Source organism: Pantherophis guttatus, chromosome 3 (genome assembly GCF_059756535.1).
Source record: "Pantherophis guttatus breed Tessera chromosome 3, ASM5975653v1, whole genome shotgun sequence".
NCBI classification, from domain to species: Eukaryota; Metazoa; Chordata; class Lepidosauria; order Squamata; family Colubridae; genus Pantherophis; species Pantherophis guttatus.
In genome coordinates this window covers 14,826,750-14,832,749 of record NC_142065.1, presented here as the reverse complement: position 1 = coordinate 14,832,749, position 6,000 = coordinate 14,826,750, and the positions used below count along the sequence as shown (strand labels likewise).

The following is a 6,000-nucleotide window of genomic DNA, read 5'->3' as shown; positions in this document are numbered from 1 at the left end:
AGACAAGGGAGACTAGTATAGGCCTATTTCAAGCTCCATCCAGAGGTGGGCTGCTAGGGGTTCTCAGGGGTTCGGGAGAACCTCTAGCTAAGATTCTGTGCAGTTTGGGGAATCCCCAAATCCCACTCCTGACTGGCCCCGCCCCGCCCACCCCGCCCCACCCTTCCCAGGAGTCCCCATGTGGCCTGTTTTGGATGTAGGTAAGTACAGGGCGCTCACGGAGGCTCAGGGAGAGTGAAAAATGGGTCTACCGTAAGGTGACCAGACGTCCCGCTTTTGGCGGGACAGTCCCGCTTTTGAGCAATTTGTCCCGCGTCCCGCGGCGTTTTAAAAAAGTCCCGATTTTTCATTCTGCCTCCTGAGTCCCGGCTGCCTCCTGAATCCCCGCTGATGGCTAGAGGGAAAAAAAACTCTTTAAACTCTTGCCGCGGGGCTTCAAAGGGCCGACCTACAGCTGATCAGTGTTAAAAAAAAATGAATAGACCCATGCCTGCAAAAATAGAAAAAACAGCCCCTGTTAACAGCTTCCGCTAGGTTAATTAGCTGCAAAAAGCTGCAAAAAGTTCCTGGAGCAGATTTTTTTCCCCCTAGCTATACTGAAAACAAAGGCGAAAGCGAAACTAAACCTGCAACGTGACAAAATGAGGCAGAGAGAGATTTCTTTCTTTTTCTTTTTCTTTTTCCTCACCAAAAAAGGTAGGTACAAAACTGCAAACAATGGGAAATTTTGGGCAAAAGAGGAGAGTTCAAGATTTTAAAACACAAAAGAAAAAAAGCTCTATTTAACTAGGGAATTGTAATAATTGAGATACTATTAATAATTGTATATTGTGTTGAAAGCAGAAATGGTTAAGTTGTGGTTTGGAGGAATATATGGGGGAAATGATTTGGTTTATTATTATTGGTAAATATAATTAATTGATTTGTAAGAAATTGGATTGCATGGAAATAATTGGAATATTCATGTTCATATTGATTAATATACAAAAAAGATAGTTATATAACTAATTGATTTATATTAAAATGTTGAATTTGTATTAAACAACTGTATTACATAATTACATAATTAAACAATGTGAGGATGGATATAAAAATAGATGACAATGGAAAGGGGTATAATATAGAATAGAAGGGAAAAATTGAATTTGATTAAGATTAGAGATGAGGATGAAGGGTAATATTGTTTTTTTAAAAAAAATAGATGAGGAATAAATATGGCAAAAAGGAAATATAGAAATTGTAAATTTAATTGAAATGACTAAACGCTGTTTAAATTTGTGAACCAGCCAAATATTCTGTTCAAAGAAAATACATTGTATGTTTGTATGTGTGTTTCTAATTATTGCCATTTATTCATATTTGTTCTCTTTTATTCTTTAAAGTTTAACAATTCATTCTTAATCTTAATATCTTTATATTTGCTTGGGGTTGGCTTTCTTCCCTTTCATCTTTTTTATTGTACAGCAATCTTTCTCCTCAAACCTACCACCACTCTCTTTTCTTTCCTTCTTACTTTCTCTTCCCCCCACCCTCTTTTTCTCCTCCCTACTTCCTCTTCCTTTCTCCTTCTCCTCCTCTCTTCCTCCCTCTCTTACCCTCACTCCTACTCTAATTTCCATTCCTTCATCCCTCTCTATTGCTGTATCCTTTAATGCATATGGACTACTCAGAGGGCTGAAAAAGTTATTTTTGACTGGTCCTCACACTTTTGACCAGTCCTTGAACTTATGACTGTCCTCACATTTTACATTTTTGCCCTATCTTGTCATCATGGTGAAGAGAAGCAGTTGTGAAACGAGTGACATGGTTGTTAAGAATGCTGCATGGGCATAAATATGAGGATGGTCATAAGTATGAGGACCAGTCAAAAGTGCGAGGACCTGTCAGAAATGACTTTTTTCAGCCCTCTGGTTAGTCCTTTTGTGCATATGGACTACTCAGAGGGCTGAAAAAGTTATTTTTGACTGGTCCTCACACTTTTGACCAGTCCTTGAACTTATGACTGTCCTCACATTTTACATTTTTGCCCTATCTTGTCATCATGGTGAAGAGAAGCAGTTGTGAAATGAGTGACATGGTTGTTAAGAATGCTGCATGGGCATAAATATGAGGATGGTCATAAGTGTGAGGACCAGTCAAAAGTGCGAGGACCTGTCAGAAATGACTTTTTTCAGCCCTCTGGTTAGTCCTTTTGTGCATATGGACTACTCAGAGGGCTGAAAAAGTTATTTTTGACTGGTCCTCACACTTTTGACCAGTCCTCGAACTTACGACTGTCCTCACATTTTACATTTTTGCCCTATCTTGTCACCATGGTGAAGAGAAGCAGTTGTGAAATGAGTGACATGGTTGTTAAGAATACTGCACGGGCATAAATGTGAGGATGGTCATAAGTGTGAGGACCAGTCAAAAGTGTGAGGACCTGTCAGAAATGACTTTTCAGCCCTCTGAGTAGTCCCTATACACATAGCCAATGCCACCTGGTCACATGACCAGCTAGCCACGCCCACCCAGTCACATGGCCTCCAAGCCACGCCCACACAATAAGTCACGCCCACAATGGTGTCCTTCTTACCAATGTTAAAATCTGTTCACCTTACCCTATACACATAGCCATGGCCACCCGGTCACATGACCAGCTAGCCACGCCCACCCAGTCACATGACCAGCTAGCCACGCCCACCCAGTCACATGACCAGATATCCACGCCCACAAAATAAGCCACGCCCACAATGTCCCTCTTTACCAATGTTAAAATCTGGTCACCTTAGTCTACCGGAAGTTTGGGAAGGCCAGAAACAGCCTCCAAAGGGCCTCCAGAGCCTAGGGAGGCCATTTTCGCCCTCTCAGAGGTTCAAGGAAAGCCTCCTGAGCTCAGGGAGGGAAAAAACACCCCCACACACACCGTGGTGCAGGAGGCTGACTAGGCCACGCCCACCATGGCCACGCCCACCCAGCCACCGGGCAGAGAACCCCTTGGTAAAATTTTTGAAGCCCACCCCTGGCTCTGTCCCATAATTGGGTCGACCAAGTTACCCTGACAAAAAACACTTTAACTGACTTGTTAAGACTATTATATTGTGAACATAGGCATTAAATAAATAGTATTTCTTTGTTCTTTTCTATCATACAGGTAGTCCTCAACTAATGACCACAATTGAGGCCAACATTTCTGTTGTTAAGTGAGACATTTGTTACGTGAGTTTTGCCCTATTTTACAACCTTTCTTGTCACGGTTGTTAATTGAATTACTGCAGTTGATAAGTTGGCAATCTGATTGTTAAGTGAATCTGACTTCCCCATTGACTTTGTGTGTCAGAAGGTCGCAAAAGTGTGATCACATGACCTTGGGATACAGCAGCGGTCATAAATATGAACCAGTTACCAAGCATCTGAATTTTGATCGCATGATTTTGAAAATGCTGCCAAGGTCATAACTGTGAAAAATGGTCATAAGGTCACTTTTTCAGTGCTGTTGTAACTTTGAATAGTCACTAAACGAACTGTTGCAAGTCAACCTGTACTAAGATTTTGACTGATTCAATTCTAAGACATCTTTCTCATCACATTCATTCTTATCTAGAGGGAGAGAATGTGCATTCATCTTCATTAAATATTGTAATACAAAGTGAAGTTGGCAACAATGAATATCCAAATGATGTGCATAATTTATCTTTAATACTGATTACCTCGGTACAATTATAGTTGGGCAACCCAGTGTCAGTTATTATTGGAACTAGCTAAAATATGCATCACAATTAAAAGTTATCTTTGATGGGATGCCTTAAGCATATGCATCCACATCTGTCTTAGTTTAAAATAAATGTGTGATCGGGGATAAAAGAGATGGGGGAAGTATCTGCATTTGCAGTTAATAATTAGTACAATTTTCAAAATAATTATTCCTCAGCTTCAAATATTCCCAGGGAACTCTTTTTTTTTTCCGGTTTCTTATATTCTTTATTAGGTGCCTTAGAATCATAATCAAGTTTGGAAATATGGAGGACTAATGAAGATCCCTCATTCATATGGCAGTTCCAGTTGTTACCCTCCTAAAACTTGTGGTCTCTTCTAGATTTTGTTGCCGCCCCACGTGGCACAACTCCAAAAGATGGGCCTTCTGATGCAGCGACTTGATTCCAGGTAGGGAGCAATCATTTCCAAGGCCTCAAAGCGATGAAGGAACTCCTTCAGATTTGGGAACTGATCCAAGCATTTTGGGTCCAGCATTTGATGTATATCTAACGCATCATAAGCAATGAAATCTATGTAGGTGAGCTTTCTGTCTTCAAACCACTGCCTGTCTCCCAGAAATTGAGAGAGCAGCTTGAGTTTCCCAGGTAGTAATTCCAAATAGTCAGGCTTTAGTTTTTCAAAATCTGGACTGTAACACCATTTTGCAAAGCTCATACGGAAATCCATGAGGTGGTTCTCAAACATGTCCATCCTGATCGTTTCTTCTTCACTCTCACCACACATCTTGTGCTTGCGTGCAATGTATCGCAGGATGGCTTTGCTTTGGGAAATCTTTTGGTCACCATCAATAAGATAGGGGAGATTTGGGAAATCCAAGTCCAGCTTCTCCTTCACACTTGTCCATTCAGTCATATCCATATTAGGAACAATGCCAAACATTCCTACTTGCTTTGGAGTATTTTTTGATTTCAGTTCATTCTTTTGCACTTTTCTACCAAGAACATACCGTTTCTCTTTATAGGTGGTCTTGGTATACTCTAAGAGCAGTCTAATGGAATGACCCAACCCTCGGATATTCCAGTAGCCCAGCGTGGCTTCCATCTTCTTGGCTGGGGCTGTCTCTCGTGGCAAGCAGAAACGACCCCGCTCCCTTTCGCAACCACAGAGATCCCCAGAGCTGCTTTTATACTCAAGCGGAGGAATGTCCCAATTATTCCCAGGGAACTCTTGAAGCACACAAAAGGGATCTTGGCAAACGTGCATAACATCCGATCAGTGCTTTCCGTCCTCCTGCTCTAAGAGATGTTTTTCTCCTGCAGTTCACTTTGGAGTAGGAATAGGGTAGATCAAATCAGGTGTTTCCAGATTAATATGCATGACATCACATATTACTGTAGGGACAATAATAGTTGATAGCCCTGTATGCTCCCAAGGAAAAGTATTTTTATGACCTGTGATGGATAATATATTTGGAAAGCCCTCCTGCAGTAGCAGCATCTTGCTGAGATCCCAAAACTCATTCTAAATACATACAATATATAGATATTCGCAGTGACATTCAAGTGTTTTTCAGTACTGCAGGATTCAATCTGAGTCGGTCACTGGGACCAGAGGTTTAGCCTTTGAAGCTTTAGGACTTATGCTACAGCCCATCCTCAGGGAACTTCTCTCCCTCCAGAATGCCATTCCAGAATGATCATCCTAAACATGCTTTTTTTCAAGAGGCAACTGGACTTTCTGGTTTCTCTTTGAAGATGTTTCACTTATCATCCAAGAAGCTTCTTCAGCTTTGACTGGATGGTGAGGAATGGAAGGATTTATGCTCCTTGCAGAAAGCTGGTCATTTGCATTCTTTTAGTGAGTTGTTGAGGCCACCTGGAAGTTTATCTCTATCATCAGGGTCACCTGAGTGGTGCAAATGGGTGTGGAGCCTTCTTGGAACTGTTGAAAGGACTGTGTTGTAGACTGGAGATGATGATGATGTCGTATCTCTCCTCCTCTGTTGGGAGAGGGCTGTTCAATTTTGACATAGATGGCTTCTCTGACCCCTCATTCAAACTAGAGGTCCTCTCTGTTCAAAATGTAGACTTTGCTGTCTTCAAAAGAGTGGCCTTTTGTCTTCTAAATGCAGAGGGACTGCTGAAACTAGTCCTGATGGGTTTGTTCTCTTATGTTGTGCCATGCGTTTATGAAGTGGTTGTTTTGTTTCCCCAATGTACAGATCTGCGCATAGCTCACTGCATTGTACTGCATATATCGCATTACTCAGTTTGTGTCTGGGTGTTTTATCCTTGAGGGTGGACA

General features: G+C 41.5%; 1 pseudogene across 1 annotated transcript; it reads right to left on the bottom strand.

Annotated features, from left to right (window-relative positions):
• Nucleotides 1-3,933: 3,933 nt before the first annotated feature.
• LOC117674818 (glutathione S-transferase Mu 4 pseudogene) lies at nt 3,934-4,825 on the bottom strand (annotated as a pseudogene). Its single transcript, XR_015733631.1, has one exon. The product of XR_015733631.1 is annotated as a glutathione S-transferase Mu 4 pseudogene (transcript).
• Nucleotides 4,826-6,000: the final 1,175 nt, after the last annotated feature.